General features: G+C 34.8%; 1 protein-coding gene across 5 annotated transcripts in view; it reads left to right on the forward strand.

Annotated features, from left to right (window-relative positions):
- Positions 1-17,851, forward strand: part of LOC141400688 (uncharacterized) — a 150,688-nt gene that overhangs the window by 111,786 nt on the left and 21,051 nt on the right. The window contains exon 1 of one of the 5 annotated variants that reach the window (XM_073980068.1): positions 8,635-9,333. The exons of 3 other annotated variants lie outside the window; for them this stretch is intronic. The gene's annotated coding sequence lies outside the window, so the exon portion shown is untranslated. Of the gene's footprint in view, positions 1-8,634; positions 9,334-17,851 lie in introns of those variants that run through there. One more of the 5 variants, XM_073980067.1, reaches the window with a different exon arrangement.

Here is a 17,851-nt window from a genome sequence, read left to right on the forward strand (position 1 = left end):
TGTATACCCTTTCTAATATAAAGGGTGCTTCTGTATACCCTTTCTAATATAAAGGGTGCTTCTGTATACCCTTTCTAATATAAAGGGTGCTTCTGTATACCCTTTCTAATATAAAGGGTGCTTCTGTATACCCTTTCTAATATAAAGGGTGCTTCTGTATACCCTTTCTAATATAAAGGGTGCTTCTGTATACCCTTTCTAATATAAAGGGTGCTTCTGTATACCCTTTCTAATATAAAGGGTGCTTCTGTATACCCTTTCTAATATAAAGGGTGCTTCTGTATACCCTTTCTAATATAAAGGGTGCTTCTGTATACCCTTTCTAATATAAAGGGTGCTTCTGTATACCCTTTCTAATATAAAGGGTGCTTCTGTATACCCTTTCTAATATAAAGGGTGCTTCTGTATACCCTTTCTAATATAAAGGGTGCTTCTGTATACCCTTTCTAATATAAAGGGTGCATCTGTATACCCTTTCTAATATAAAGGGTGCATCTGTATACCCTTTCTAATATAAAGGGTGCTTCTGTATACCCTTTCTAATATAAAGGGTGCTTCTGTATACCCTTTCTAATATAAAGGGTGCTTCTGTATACCCTTTCTAATATAAAGGGTGCTTCTGTATACCCTTTCTAATATAAAGGGTGCTTCTGTATACCCTTTCTAATATAAAGGGTGCTTCTGTATACCCTTTCTAATATAAAGGGTGCTTCTGTATACCCTTTCTAATATAAAGGGTGCTTCTGTATACCCTTTCTAATATAAAGGGTGCTTCTGTATACCCTTTCTAATATAAAGGGTGCTTCTGTATACCCTTTCTAATATAAAGGGTGCTTCTGTATACCCTTTCTAATATAAAGGGTGCTTCTGTATACCCTTTCTAATATAAAGGGTGCTTCTGTATACCCTTTCTAATATAAAGGGTGCTTCTGTATACCCTTTCTAATATAAAGGGTGCTTCTGTATACCCTTTCTAATATAAAGGGTGCTTCTGTATACCCTTTCTAATATAAAGGGTGCTTCTGTATACCCTTTCTAATATAAAGGGTGCTTCTGTATACCCTTTCTAATATAAAGGGTGCTTCTGTATACCCTTTCTAATATAAAGGGTGCTTCTGTATACCCTTTCTAATATAAAGGGTGCTTCTGTATACCCTTTCTAATATAAAGGGTGCTTCTGTATACCCTTTCTAATATAAAGGGTGCTTCTGTATACCCTTTCTAATATAAAGGGTGCTTCTGTATACCCTTTCTAATATAAAGGGTGCTTCTGTATACCCTTTCTAATATAAAGGGTGCTTCTGTATACCCTTTCTAATATAAAGGGTGCTTCTGTATACCCTTTCTAATATAAAGGGTGCTTCTGTATACCCTTTCTAATATAAAGGGTGCTTCTGTATACCCTTTCTAATATAAAGGGTGCTTCTGTATACCCTTTCTAATATAAAGGGTGCTTCTGTATACCCTTTCTAATATAAAGGGTGCTTCTGTATACCCTTTCTAATATAAAGGGTGCTTCTGTATACCCTTTCTAATATAAAGGGTGCTTCTGTATACCCTTTCTAATATAAAGGGTGCTTCTGTATACCCTTTCTAATATAAAGGGTGCTTCTGTATACCCTTTCTAATATAAAGGGTGCTTCTGTATACCCTTTCTGATATAAAGGGTGCTTCTGTATACCCTTTCTGATATAAAGGGTGCTTCTGTATACCCTTTCTGATATAAAGGGTGCTTCTGTATACCCTTTCTAATATAAAGGGTGCTTCTGTATACCCTTTCTAATATAAAGGGTGCTTCTGTATACCCTTTCTAATATAAAGGGTGCTTCTGTATACCCTTTCTAATATAAAGGGTGCTTCTGTATACCCTTTCTAATATAAAGGGTGCTTCTGTATACCCTTTCTAATATAAAGGGTGCTTCTGTATACCCTTTCTAATATAAAGGGTGCTTCTGTATACCCTTTCTAATATAAAGGGTGCTTCTGTATACCCTTTCTAATATAAAGGGTGCTTCTGTATACCCTTTCTAATATAAAGGGTGCTTCTGTATACCCTTTCTAATATAAAGGGTGCTTCTGTATACCCTTTCTAATATAAAGGGTGCTTCTGTATACCCTTTCTAATATAAAGGGTGCTTCTGTATACCCTTTCTAATATAAAGGGTGCTTCTGTATACCCTTTCTAATATAAAGGGTGCTTCTGTATACCCTTTCTAATATAAAGGGTGCTTCTGTATACCCTTTCTAATATAAAGGGTGCTTCTGTATACCCTTTCTAATATAAAGGGTGCTTCTGTATACCCTTTCTAATATAAAGGGTGCTTCTGTATACCCTTTCTAATATAAAGGGTGCTTCTGTATACCCTTTCTAATATAAAGGGTGCTTCTGTATACCCTTTCTAATATAAAGGGTGCTTCTGTATACCCTTTCTAATATAAAGGGTGCTTCTGTATACCCTTTCTAATATAAAGGGTGCTTCTGTATACCCTTTCTAATATAAAGGGTGCTTCTGTATACCCTTTCTAATATAAAGGGTGCTTCTGTATACCCTTTCTAATATAAAGGGTGCTTCTGTATACCCTTTCTAATATAAAGGGGTGCTTCTGTATACCCTTTCTAATATAAAGGGTGCTTCTGTATACCCTTTCTAATATAAAGGGTGCTTCTGTATACCCTTTCTAATATAAAGGGTGCTTCTGTATACCCTTTCTAATATAAAGGGTGCTTCTGTATACCCTTTCTAATATAAAGGGTGCTTCTGTATACCCTTTCTAATATAAAGGGTGCTTCTGTATACCCTTTCTAATATAAAGGGTGCTTCTGTATACCCTTTCTAATATAAAGGGTGCTTCTGTATACCCTTTCTAATATAAAGGGTGCTTCTGTATACCCTTTCTAATATAAAGGGTGCTTCTGTATACCCTTTCTAATATAAAGGGTGCTTCTGTATACCCTTTCTAATATAAAGGGTGCTTCTGTATACCCTTTCTAATATAAAGGGTGCTTCTGTATACCCTTTCTAATATAAAGGGGGCTTCTGTATACCCTTTCTAATATAAAGGGGTGCTTCTGTATACCCTTTCTAATATAAAGGGTGCTTCTGTATACCTTTCTAATATAAAGGGTGCTTCTGTATACCCTTTCTAATATAAAGGGTGCTTCTGTATACCCTTTCTAATATAAAGGGTGCTTCTGTATACCCTTTCTAATATAAAGGGTGCTTCTGTATACCCTTTCTAATATAAAGGGTGCTTCTGTATACCCTTTCTAATATAATGGGTGCTTCTGTATACCCTTTCTAATATAAAGGGTGCTTCTGTATACCCTTTCTAAATAAATGGGTGCTTCTGTATACCCTTTCTAAATATAAAGGGTGCTTCTGTATACCCTTTCTAAATATAAAGGGTGCTTCTGTATACCCTTTCTAATATAAAGGGTGCTTCTGTATACCCTTTCTAATATAAAGGGTGCTTCTGTATACCCTTTCTAATATAAAGGGTGCTTCTGTATACCCTTTCTAATATAAAGGGTGCTTCTGTATACCCTTTCTAATATAAAGGGTGCTTCTGTATACCCTTTCTAATATAAAGGTGCTTCTGTATACCCTTTCTAATATAAAGGTGCTTCTGTATACCCTTTCTAATATAAAGGGTGCTTCTGTATACCCTTTCTAATATAAAGGGTGCTTCTGTATACCCTTTCTAATATAAAGGGTGCTTCTGTATACCCTTTCTAATATAAAGGGTGCATCTGTATACCCTTTCTAATATAAAGGGTGCTTCTGTATACCCTTTCTAATATAAAGGGTGCTTCTGTATACCCTTTCTAATATAAAGGGTGCTTCTGTATACCCTTTCTAATATAAAGGGTGCTTCTGTATACCCCTTTCTAATATAAAGGGTGCTTCTGTATACCCTTTCTAATATAAAGGGTGCTTCTGTATACCCTTTCTAATATAAAGGGTGCTTCTGTATACCCTTTCTAATATAAAGGGTGCTTCTGTATACCCTTTCTAATATAAAGGGTGCTTCTGTATACCCTTTCTGATATAAAGGGTGCTTCTGTATACCCTTTCTGATATAAAGGGTGCTTCTGTATACCCTTTCTAATATAAAGGGTGCTTCTGTATACCCTTTCTAATATAAAGGGTGCTTCTGTATACCCTTTCTGATTATAAGGGTGCTTCTGTATACCCTTTCTAATATAAAGGGTGCTTCTGTATACCCTTTCTAATATAAAGGGTGCTTCTGTATACCCTTTCTAATATAAAGGGTGCTTCTGTATACCCTTTCTAATATAAAGGGTGCTTCTGTATACCCTTTCTAATATAAAGGGTGCTTCTGTATACCCTTTCTAATATAAAGGGTGCTTCTGTATACCCTTTCTAATATAAAGGGTGCTTCTGTATACCCTTTCTAATATAAAGGGTGCTTCTGTATACCCTTTCTAATATAAAGGGTGCTTTCTGTATACCCTTTCTGATATAAAGGGTGCTTCTGTATACCCTTTCTAATATAAAGGGTGCTTCTGTATACCCTTTCTAATATAAAGGGTGCTTCTGTATACCCTTTCTAATATAAAGGGTGCTTCTGTATACCCTTTCTAATATAAAGGGTGCTTCTGTATACCCTTTCTAATATAAAGGGTGCTTCTGTATACCCTTTCTAATATAAAGGGTGCTTCTGTATACCCTTTCTAATATAAAGGGTGCTTCTGTATACCCTTTCTAATATAAAGGGTGCTTCTGTATACCCTTTCTAATATAAAGGGTGCTTCTGTATACCCTTTCTAATATAAAGGGTGCTTCTGTATACCCTTTCTAATATAAAGGGTGCTTCTGTATACCCTTTCTAATATAAAGGGTGCTTCTGTATACCCTTTCTAATATAAAGGGTGCTTCTGTATACCCTTTCTAATATAAAGGGTGCTTCTGTATACCCTTTCTAATATAAAGGGTGCTTCTGTATACCCTTTCTAATATAAAGGGTGCTTCTGTATACCCTTTCTAATATAAAGGGTGCTTCTGTATACCCTTTCTAATATAAAGGGTGCTTCTGTATACCCTTTCTAATATAAAGGGTGCTTCTGTATACCCTTTCTAATATAAAGGGTGCTTCTGTATACCCTTTCTAATATAAAGGGTGCTTCTGTATACCCTTTCTAATATAAAGGGTGCTTCTGTATACCCTTTCTAATATAAAGGGTGCTTCTGTATACCCTTTCTAATATAAAGGGTGCTTCTGTATACCCTTTCTAATATAAAGGGTGCTTCTGTATACCCTTTCTAATATAAAGGGTGCTTCTGTATACCCTTTCTAATATAAAGGGTGCTTCTGTATACCCTTTCTAATATAAAGGGTGCTTCTGTATACCCTTTCTAATATAAAGGGTGCTTCTGTATACCCTTTCTAATATAAAGGGTGCTTCTGTATACCCTTTCTAATATAAAGGGTGCTTCTGTATACCCTTTCTAATATAAAGGGTGCTTCTGTATACCCTTTCTAATATAAAGGGTGCTTCTGTATACCCTTTCTAATATAAAGGGTGCTTCTGTATACCCTTTCTAATATAAAGGGTGCTTCTGTATACCCTTTCTAATATAAAGGGTGCTTCTGTATACCCTTTCTAATATAAAGGGTGCTTCTGTATACCCTTTCTAATATAAAGGGTGCTTCTGTATACCCTTTCTAATATAAAGGGTGCTTCTGTATACCCTTTCTAATATAAAGGGTGCTTCTGTATACCCTTTCTAATATAAAGGGTGCTTCTGTATACCCTTTCTAATATAAAGGGTGCTTCTGTATACCCTTTCTAATATAAAGGGTGCTTCTGTATACCCTTTCTAATATAAAGGGTGCTTCTGTATACCCTTTCTAATATAAAGGGTGCTTCTGTATACCCTTTCTAATATAAAGGGTGCTTCTGTATACCCTTTCTAATATAAAGGGTGCTTCTGTATACCCTTTCTAATATAAAGGGTGCTTCTGTATACCCTTTCTAATATAAAGGGTGCTTCTGTATACCCTTTCTAATATAAAGGGTGCTTCTGTATACCCTTTCTAATATAAAGGGTGCTTCTGTATACCCTTTCTAATATAAAGGGTGCTTCTGTATACCCCTTTCTAATATAAAGGGTGCTTCTGTATACCCTTTCTAATATAAAGGGTGCTTCTGTATACCCTTTCTAATATAAAGGGTGCTTCTGTATACCCTTTCTAATATAAAGGGTGCTTCTGTATACCCTTTCTAATATAAAGGGTGCTTCTGTATACCCTTTCTAATATAAAGGGTGCTTCTGTATACCCTTTCCTAATATAAAGGGTGCTTCTGTATACCCTTTCTAATATAAAGGGTGCTTCTGTATACCCTTTCTAATATAAAGGGTGCTTCTGTATACCCTTTCTAATATAAAGGGTGCTTCTGTATACCCTTTCTAATATAAAGGGTGCTTCTGTATACCCTTTCTAATATAAAGGGTGCTTCTGTATACCCTTTCTAATATAAAGGGTGCTTCTGTATACCCTTTCTAATATAAAGGGTGCTTCTGTATACCCTTTCTAATATAAAGGGTGCTTCTGTATACCCTTTCTAATATAAAGGGTGCTTCTGTATACCCTTTCTAATATAAAGGGTGCTTCTGTATACCCTTTCTAATATAAAGGGTGCTTCTGTATACCCTTTCTAATATAAAGGGTGCTTCTGTATACCCTTTCTAATATAAAGGGTGCTTCTGTATACCCTTTCTAATATAAAGGGTGCTTCTGTATACCCTTTCTAATATAAAGGGTGCTTCTGTATACCCTTTCTAATATAAAGGGTGCTTCTGTATACCCTTTCTAATATAAAGGGTGCTTCTGTATACCCTTTCTAATATAAAGGGTGCTTCTGTATACCCTTTCTAATATAAAGGGTGCTTCTGTATACCCTTTCTAATATAAAGGGTGCTTCTGTATACCCTTTCTAATATAAAGGGTGCTTCTGTATACCCTTTCTAATATAAAGGGTGCTTCTGTATACCCTTTCTAATATAAAGGGTGCTTCTGTATACCCTTTCTAATATAAAGGGTGCTTCTGTATACCCTTTCTAATATAAAGGGTGCTTCTGTATATCCTTTCTAATATAAAGGGTGCTTCTGTATACCCTTTCTAAAAGAAAGGGTACTTCTATAGACCTTTTCTAAAAGAAAGGGTGATTCTATAGACCTTTTCTAAAAGAAAGGGTGCTTCTGTATACCCTTTCTAAAAGAAAGGGTACTTCTATAGACCCTTTCGAAAATAAAGGGTGATTCTATAGACCCTTTCTAAAATAAAGGGTGATTCTATAGACCCTTTCCAAAATAAAGATTGATTCTATAGAAAGGGTCTTTCTTTAGACCCTTTCTGAAATAATGGGTGCATCTATAGAGCCCTTCTGAAATAATGGGTGCATCTTTAAAGCATTTCTAAAATAATGGGTGCTTCTATAGACCCTTGCTAAAAGGAGTGCTTCTATAGACCCTTGCTAAAAGGAGTGCTTCTATAGACCCTTGCTAAAAGAAGGAGTGCTTCTATAGAACTTTGCGGAAAGAAAGGGTTCTCCTATAGTCCCTTTCTGAAGGAAAGGGTGCTCCTATGGTCCCTTTCTGAAGGAAAGGGTGCTCTCCTACAGTCCCTTTCTGAAGGAAAGGGTGCTCTCCTATAGTCCCTTTCTGAAGAAAAGGGTGCTCCTATAGTCCCTTTCTGAAGGAAAGGGTGCTCTCCTATAAGCCCTTTCTGAAGGAAAGGTGCTCTCCTATAGTCCCTTTCTGAAGAAAAGGGTGCTCCTATAGTCCCTTTCTGAAGGAAATTGTGCTCCTATAGTCCCTTTCTGAAGGAAATTGTGCTCCTATAGACTGTTTCTGAAAGAAATGGTGCTCTTATAGACTGTTTCTGAAAGAAATGGTGCTCTTATAGACCCTTTCTAAAAGAAAGGGTACACCTATAGACCCTTTCTGAAAGAAAGGGTGCTCCTATAGACCCTTTCTGAAAGAAAGGGTGCTCCTATAGACCCTTTCTGAAAGAAAGGGTGCTCCTATAGACCCTTTCTGAAAGAAAGGGTGCTCCTATAGACCCTTTCTGAAAGAAAGGGTGCTCCTATAGACCCTTTCTGAAAGAAAGGGTGCTCCTTTACACTCTTTCTGAAAGAAAGGGTGCCCCTTTAGACTCTTTCTGAAATAAAGGGTGCCCCTTTAGACTCTTTCTGAAAGAAAGAGTGCTCTAGTGCGCAATTTGACACGAAGAAATCTACTATTGTAGAAATAATTTAGTTTTTGTTTTTAGAAATTTACACAAAATCTTCTTGCATTCCAATATTATTTTGCCAACGGTAACTCTACTACATTTTTACGATGAGGATGGTGATTATGATGATGAGAAAGCCAAATACGCACTCCCCTACCTATAAGAACGAACACAGATACCCACAAACACATGTTTACGGACACACTCTCGGAAAGAATTACCCATAGGAATGGGATGTTTTCAAAAAAAGAACAACAACAAAACCATAACACCACCTTACCAACAACAGCAGCAGCACCAGCCAACAGAGCGACAGCGACGACAACACCGATGTGAGAGACGACAGACAGTCAAAATATAAAAATTGCAGCCTCAGTTAAACGTGAACTTTTGTCAAGAGAACTGAAAAAAATGTGAGCGACGGGAAAAGTAAAAGTGATTTTAAAAGAAAAAATAATTTTAAATTTTACAAAGGAAAAATATTGATGGAAAAAGGATATAACATAAAAGAAATTTTAATATATATTTTTTATAAAATGTGCAATAAATAATAATATTTGGAAATGAAGATAATTATTTAATTTTAATTACAAAAATATAAACAACGTTTAAAAAAACATTTTTTATTATGGTTCTTTAAGAATCTGTGTGATCGGTGTTTAAAACACCCAACAGCTACGTATATAAAAATAAAGTTTCTTCCAAAGAAAATAATACAAAAACAAATACGAAAATTATAAAAAGTAGTAAAATGTGTAAGAAAAATTAAAATAAACATACATATTTTTTTATTATGGACTTTGTGTTATCGCCTTGAATCTCTCCTTGTCTCAATTTCAAATTAATTATTGTGACAATGTGTTTGTTTTGGTTTCAAAGACAATCCATAATTAACAACTGGAAAATGGAAAATTATTTACCACCACTCCAGTAATAAGTTGCAGCTTAGACAGCATCAGCAAATTCAACATCATCACCGACGGCAGTTTATGTTACCTTTAAGGATCACTTACCTGAGAAACGGATTTACCAAATAAAACGGCACGGAAATATTCTACCAAAACTAGGTAAAAGTGAGTGTTTGAAAATTTCCCCATGGGAAAACTGGGGACATAGTTGAAGTCATCCCGTGAAACTAATATTTTTAAAGTGACAGAAAAAAATTCTATATAAAAATATCCTTATTGAGTTTCTTCTTTATATAAATGTCCGCTGCATAAGAATCAAATTGTATAATTTTCCGAATAAAAATAAATTGAAAAATTCGACGTAAAATTACGCTAAAATTAAAATAAAATTACATCAAAACTACATCCAAATAAACATAAATCGAAAATCCTCTATGGAAATTCCGAAAAAAAGTGTATCAAATCTAGGTATATAAATTTGTTCTACATAACAATAAAAACAATCATGTGATATAATTTGCAAAAGGGTGATAAGCGGAAGAGGTCATTGACAGTGCTATTTCCGGTGGTTGTGTGATATATGGTTGTGTTGTTGGACGTGTTATAAAAATTCAAGTGATTTACAAATCCTGAAACCAATAGCCATTAGAATTAATGCAAATGAAGAACTTCTAATCAACATCCGGAGAAGTGGATTGGATAATTTATAGAAACTGTATCAAAAGTTTTTAGTGGCCAAAAATATTTCTTGTTGTGAATTGAAAAATAATAAAGATATGAGATAATAATCTAAGAATATCATCTATTTAAAAGTGGAAATCATCAAATGCCTTTTACATGGAAAAAGTTTATTATTATCTGAGAATTGTTTTGATCCTTAGTAACATGGAAATAAAAATCATTAGATGATCTTAGTTATAGAAAGGAGTAAAAAACATAAAGTACTTATAATAAAAGTAAAAAAAAATTCTGAAATTCTTCAATAAAAAAATGATAAATCAAGTGATAATCCTGGGCTAAATCTATGAAAAGATACCATCCCCAAATGCAATTTTTAATAGCAAAATTATTTCGACATCCTTTTTGAATCGAAATTAATTATTATTCATATTAAATGTGTGAAAGATCAATTCGAACTTTTTTTCGTCCAAATATCCAAAAATGACACAAATTACAGCCGAATCAGTTATAAAGTGTCGTTAAAACCCTCAAAATGCCTAAAATCGGGAGGTGCCGTATTTATACAAAATTTCACACGGTGCACTTGAACCAATTTTAAACGGAAGGATACACCTGGGAAGTTTTTGCGGATTCTGAAACTACAATGTTCATTGATGAGAAAAATCAAAAAATAAAAAAGTCGGGCTTAATCCCGCTGTTGTTGTTTTAATATTTTATTAAAACAACTTTAATTTATTAATGGAAAAAATTGGAAATGTTTACCAAGGGGATCTCGCCTCAGATTCTCATCAGTTCCCTCGTTTCTTGTTTTTCAAGTGTCAATTGCTCGCTCAAATAGATACCTGTCCAAAGAAACAGTCTGATTGAGAATTTCTTTGGCACTACCTAAACTCAAACAACTTCACTTCCAAACAAAACCAAATCTTTCCCACTGCTATGCGTTCGTTGATTCTCAACGAAAAACACATAACTAATTTGTTGGTATTGCTTTATACAGCAATAAACCAACACTTTCTCGACGGTGCCCAGTCTCACAATTAGGGGGATTGGCGTTTTTTATTTGGGATGACGACTTCTATTTTGCTTTCCTAAATAGTCAGGCTTAATCCCGTAGTCGTTGTTTTAATATTTTATTAAAACAACTTTAATTTATTAATGGGAAAAAATTGGCAATGTTTACCAAGGGGTAAGACAGGGAAGACTATAGTTTCGGATCTCGCCACAGATCCTCATCAGTTCCCTTGTTTCCCGTTTTTCAACAAGAAAGCAATTGACACTTGGGTATAAAAACTTTCTTGTTGGAAAACAAGAAACAAGGGAACTGATGAGGATCTGTGACGAGCTCCGAAATTGTAGTCTTCCCCGACTTACCCCTTGGTAAACATTGCCAATTTTTCCCACTAATAAATTAAAGTTGTTTTAATAAAATATTAAAATAACGACTACTGGGTTAAGCCTGACTATTTTGAAAAGCAAAATAGAAGTCATCCCAAATAAAAAAGCCAACGCTTCAAAAAAAAAAAAAAAATATACAGTTGCGTTCAAAATAATAAGAGCTCCCATACAAAAAAAGAAATATGTCAAAAAATATGGTTAAACCTACCCATTTTGGTTTATTTTAAATTTGTTTAACATTGTTGGCATCCCAACAGTTAATTCATCAGCGGAAATGTGACAATCTGCTTTAACTTATATACTGTTTACACCAACATTATAAATCGTGTTTAAATTTTTTGTTCAAAAAAATAGGAGTGTGGAAGAAAAAGGACGATAAAAATAGTTTTAGTTGAGTTTAGGATCACAATTGTCTATATTCTAGTTAACAGTAGTAAATCCAAGAGATTTTATGAGATTCGATTGTTGTTTGAAAACGAAAGTCCTTTGGAGGTAGCCAAAATACAACCGATTGTCCTTGCAGAAATTTTTTCCATAAATAGAGCACTTATTGGGCAACTCAATGGATTTTGTAGACAAAAGCTTTAACGATTAGATTTGTTTGATGCTATGGATGTTATCTCTAACAATATATAATGATTGGTATCTCATAAATTTGTGTATTTTGATCCTTGATCCAAGTTTAAGACAGTTTACATTAGCCCTTAAGGTAAGGATCGGACAAAAAAAGCGTATCTATAATAATAATAATAATAATAATAATAATATAAAAAAATGTTTAAAACGTGAACGGTTGAAATATACTTTGAACCATTTAGTGATAGGCAGGCTGGGATTGCACTATGATTGGTATACGCCGTAATATATTTTTCAATATAAACTTACGTTTTTCACTCAAAAATACTTCATTTAGGTTTGATTCATTAGAAAACTGTTTATTATACGATGGAAAACCTAATAAAAATAATCTTAGGCCAACTTCAAAAGTTTGTCTTTAAAGATTCCTTCTCAACAAAGCGTTTTAAAAAATGTCTCATATGTGCCAATCATCCAATTATTCAAAAATGAACCATATAATCAATTCTGCGTGCAGTTTAGATGCTAAGGACCTCAAAACATCACTTGATCGGAAAATTAATGCCTTATAGATCGCTTTTTTAACCGATCCTTACGTAAAGAGTTAATGGAAACCGGCTTTAACTTGGCTCAAGGATCAAAATACACGAATTTCCGGGATACCGATCATTATATATTGTTCGAGATAACAGCCGGAGCATCAAAAAACTCTAATCACTAAAGTTCTGTCTACAAAATTGATTGAGTTACCCAATAAGTGCTCAATTTATGGAAAAAATCGCTGCAAGGACAATCACCTGTTTTTAGGCTACATCCAAAAGAACTTTTGTTTTCAAACAGCTATCAAATCTCATAAAATCTATTGGATTCACTACTGTCAACTAAAACATACAATTTTGATCTTAAACTCAACTAAAAATATTTTTATTGTCCTTTTTCTTCCGCACTCCTATTTTTTTGAACAACAAATTTGAAGGCGATTTATAATGTTGGTGTAAACAGTAAATAATTTAAAACAGATTACCACATTTCTGCTGATGAATTAACTGTTGAGATGTCAACAATGTTAAATAAATTCAAAATAAACCAAAATATGTAAGTTTATCCATGTTTATTCGACCATTCCCTTGGTGTGAATGAGCACTCCTATTGTTTTGAACACAGCTGTATATATCGGCGGAACGCTTTTTAAATAAATCGCGGTCAAACTTCACATTTTTACTAATTTTTTAATTAATTTCTCGTTAGAGACGAGCTTACTGACCAAGATGCTTTTTGAAAAAGGAAAGCCGACGATACGAACCCACACAATCACCACTGTGTGACATGCATGTTTCGCCTTTGGTTTAAGAAGGCTCCTCAGACACATCGACACATTTTTTAGGTTTCCACGATATTGCTGGAAAACCGCAAGCCCTATCAAAATGAATCTAAAGAAACGATTGTAGCAGTGAAAATTCTCCACAAGATGATTGTCCTTTATGATATTTTCTTAGGTTTCCCCTTTTTGAGATATATAAGTTAAAATTGTTACAATTCACTGACTGTATTGGGCAGGCCTATGAAGAACTTCCGTAGACTTGTTTTGGAATCACTCCTTAACTACTTTGGATACTTATTTTGGGTCGTTATCTTCCTGGAGTGTCCATCTAAGTGGCATCTCTTCTTCAGCATAAGGCAACATCACGCCTCTTAATACGATTCTTGAAACGATCCATAATTTCATTATAACCTACACCACTATGTAGGGAGGGTATTATAAGTTGGTTTTGGCCAAAAAGTTTGTAACGAATCGAAATAATGGTCGTAGACCCATACCTATATATACCAAAATGAATGTCTCGACGAGCTGAGTCGATCTGGCTATGTGTGTCCGTCTGTCCATCTAAACCTTGCAATCACGCTACAGATCGTCACGAAATTTTGGATGTTGATGGGGGCCCCGGAGGGGTAGAAGCCTATTGATTTTGGTGATGGTCTGATAATATTTAGGGGTCGGAATGGGCAAAAAACTTATGTGGATAAAAAGACAACGTTTTTTCCCAAAGCGAATATCTCAGCTTCTGTATGGGGTATACCAAAAGTAAAACCTGACAATGAAAGTAGAAAATATCACCTTTACAACGATGTAACGTAGGTTGTCGTTGATGGTCAAACACCGAAGATATCGCAATAGTCGCTAATAGAACCCAACTTTTCATTTTTGCGATTTTAATAATAATAATGGTTGGGGACCTTCTAAAAACAAAGCCTGACTATGAAAGTAGAAAATCTCATCTTTAAAATTATGCAAAGTAGGTTGGCGTAGGTGGTCAAATAATATAGATATCGCAATAGTCGGTAATGCATCCTTTTTTCCACTTTTTCTGCAATCAAATTTTCGTATCTCCCTAAATGAAATGTTTTCGAGTGAAAAGATTATGCACAGAGGTAGTGGTGTAGGGTATCACATAGTCGGCCCCGTACCACCTATAGCCTTTTCTCACTTGTTAATTTTATGAATTGGTCCAATCCCTTAACCCGAGAAAAAATTCCAGACCATTATGTTCAGCCTACACGTTTTACAGTGCCTTTGCAATATTTCGGATTTAACCATCGTCCATCTGGCCCACGCATTACGCCATCTGAATCCTATATACAGTTCAGATGGGTCTTGCCGAGTTTTCAAATCTGGCGTTCTAATTTTTTGTCTGTATGAATGGTTTTCTTGCTGGTCGTCGACAAAATAAACCGGCCTCTGACTCTCTTCCGTAAATCGTTCTTTTGCTAATTTTTAAATCTAAACGACTTTGTATTTGACCAGAAGATGCTGTAGCATCATTTTTGGATGAATATGAACAATATTAGGTAATGTTTTGGTATAGCCCCCATATAGCGGTACCTCCCGATTTTCTGCATATTGGGGATTTATGCCACATTTCCCTACTAAATTAGCTGCAATTTGGTATTTAGGGTTCCTAGTGGTCACAAAACTTTTCCACCAAAAATTGTGGACCTGGGTCCACCTTTGGGTATAGCCCTTATATAACGGAATCTCCCATTTTCAGTATTTTGAGGATTTAAGCCCATCAATAAAAAACACCACCATTTATAAATGTGTATATATGTTAGAAATAGCCAGTGAGCGCTTGCTGAGAGCAAGTGAGCATACATTTCAATGTGTTTCACATTGACATTTACGCTACCATGCTCTCAGAAAGCGCCCACTGGTGCATGTGTTTTTTTGTGGCTTTTGGGTTTGTATTTGTTGCACCCAAACATATAATTTGTTTGCACCCAAACATATGTTATGTTTGGAACTGCCTGCAAACAAATATATGTTTGCTACAAAATATGTTTGGGACATATGTTAGAGAGAGTATTTTTGTGTGTGTACGGATGAAGGAACAGACAGACGGACATCGTTATTTCGGCTTAGAATTTTGTCTTTTCATTAGGTTGCAATCTGTCGTTTATTATAATTTCAATAATTTTGTCGCATTGTTTGTATAATTCTCGCCGATGTTGCAGGGTCCACTTGTAGTAGTTCGGGTGGTAGGTATACCGTCTTCTCCTGGTGCCTTGTTCCTTTTTAATTTGCTTATTGCTGTAGCAATTTCGGTTATTGTGGGGGTATCTGCTTTTATGGAATTATCCGTGGTTTGATTTCCAACACTTTGCTGGTAGATTGGCTCGCTATCGTCACAATTGATATTGCTTATTCTTTCGAAGTGTTGTTTCCAACATTTTGTTTGCTCTTCGATATTGTTAGGAGCTTACCGTTCGTGTCTTTTATCGCCTGTGAACGTATTTGCGAGTTATTTGTAAGGCGTTTTATTATTTTGTCGAGTTCTTTCATGTTGTTTGATCCCGCTGCTGTTTCCGCTTCTTTGGCCATTGCTTCTGCGTAGTTCCTTTTGTCATTTCGCGCCGATCGTTTTACCATTTTCCCGACGGCTTTCTATCGTTCCTTGTTTGATATGTCTTCCAAAGTCTGTTGTTTTAAACTTTTCTGTTTCTGGATTAGGTTCCAGGTGTTGTCAGAAATCCATTCCTTCCCACGGTGCGCCTTAACTAGTTTTAAATGGAAGGTGCTTACACCTGGGAAGTTTTTGCAGATTCTGAAACTACGATGCTCATTGATGAGAAATATCAAGAAACAAAAAAATCGCCGGAAGGATTTTCAAATAAATCGCGATTTAAGTTCACATTTTTAGGGGTTCTTTAGGTTTTCACGATTTTGCTTGGAAACCGCGAGTCCTTACGAAATGGGCATAAAGAAAATGTTGTAGCTGTGAAATTTCTCCACACGATTGACCTTTAAGATATTTTCGTGAAAAAAGGCAAATAAAAGAGGACGAAATGTTTGGAGTAGTTACCTAGGAGCATATAAAATTAAAAAAGCCCTTCAAGGCGTGGATTTATTAAAGAATATTTTTACATGGCCCCTCAAGGCGTGGATTTATTAAAGAATATTTTTACTTGGCCCTTCAAGACGTGAATTTATTAAAGAATATTTTTACTTGGCCTTTCAAGGCGTGAATTTATTAAAGAATATTTTTACTTGGCCCTTCAAGACGTGAATTTATTAAAGAATATTTTTACTTGGCCTTTCAAGGCGTGAATTTATTAAAGAATATTTTTACTTGGCCCTTCAAGACGTGAATTTATTAAAGAATATTTTTACTTGGCCCCTCAAGGCGTGGATTTATTAAAGAATATTTTTACTTGGCCCTTCAAGACGTGAATTTTTTAAAGAATATTTTTACTTGGCCCTTCAAGGCGTGGATCTATTAAAGAATATTTTTACTTGGCCCTTCAAGACGTGAATTTTTTAAAGAATATTTTTACTTGGCCCTTCAAGGCGTGGATCTATTAAAGAATATTTTTACTTGGCCCTTCAAGGCGTGGATTTATTAAAGAATATTTTTACTTGGCGCTTCAAGGCGTGGATTTATTATAGAATATTTTTACTTGGCCCTTCAAGGCGTGAATTTATTAAAGAATATTTTTACTTGGCCCTTCAAGGCGTGAATTTATTTAAGAATATTTTTACTTGGCCCTTCAAGGCGTGGATTTATTAAAGAATATTTTTACTTGGCCCTTCAAGGCGTGAATTTATTAAAGAATATTTTTACTTGGCCCTTCAAGGCGTGAATTTATTTAAGAATATTTTTACTTGGCCCTTCAAGGCGTGAATTTATTTAAGAATATTTTTACTTGGCCCTTCAAGGCGTGAATTTATTTAAGAATATTTTTACTTGGCCCTTCAAGGCGTGAATTTATTTAAGAATATTTTTACTTGGCCCTTCAAGGCGTGAATTTATTTAAGAATATTTTTACTTGGCCCTTCAAGGCGTGAATTTATTTAAGAATATTTTTACTTGGCCCTTCAAGGCGTGAATTTATTTAAGAATATTTTTACTTGACCCTTCAAGGCGTGAATTTATTTAAGAATATTTTTTCGAGTTATTTTTAAATCCGAAAGCCGTTCTTCTCCGCCAGCTCTTGTTTTTTAAATATAGCTCAAAATTCGCAATTTTTACAACGTCTAGTATGGATCTTTAATATTTTCCTAGGTATATTTACGATGAATGTAGCAAAAACAGTTAGGTCGATTACACGGCATCTTATTATTCGTTTATTATTCTTAACAAACTAATGTTTAAAAAACATCCAAAAATATTTGGCCAAGAAAAACGAAAATTTGGTTAAAAATGTAAAATTGGGCCCTGACCTATCTATATCTTAAAAAAACAGAGCCGACAGTGAAAAAATTGTTCCGGATTTGAAAATAACTGGACAATTTGAGTAAGAAACTGTAAGGATGTCGAATGAAACAAAAGTTGTGTTGTCCAGTGTTACTTACTTAGGTTCACGTTTAGGTATAGCCCCCACACAAGTGAACTACTTTATGAACTAAATTATGTATTTTCATATTAAATTGGATTTATACAATTGATTATAACATGAAAAAGGCAAATAAAAGTGGACGAAAGTTCATGACCTTTTCGATTGAGATCTTTCGTGAAAATTCACCTTTGGTACCATA

The sequence above is a fragment of the Musca autumnalis genome, unplaced genomic scaffold, assembly GCF_047663935.1.
Source record: "Musca autumnalis isolate F117 unplaced genomic scaffold, ASM4766393v1 scaffold_4, whole genome shotgun sequence".
Lineage (NCBI taxonomy): Eukaryota > Metazoa > Arthropoda > Insecta > Diptera > Muscidae > Musca > Musca autumnalis.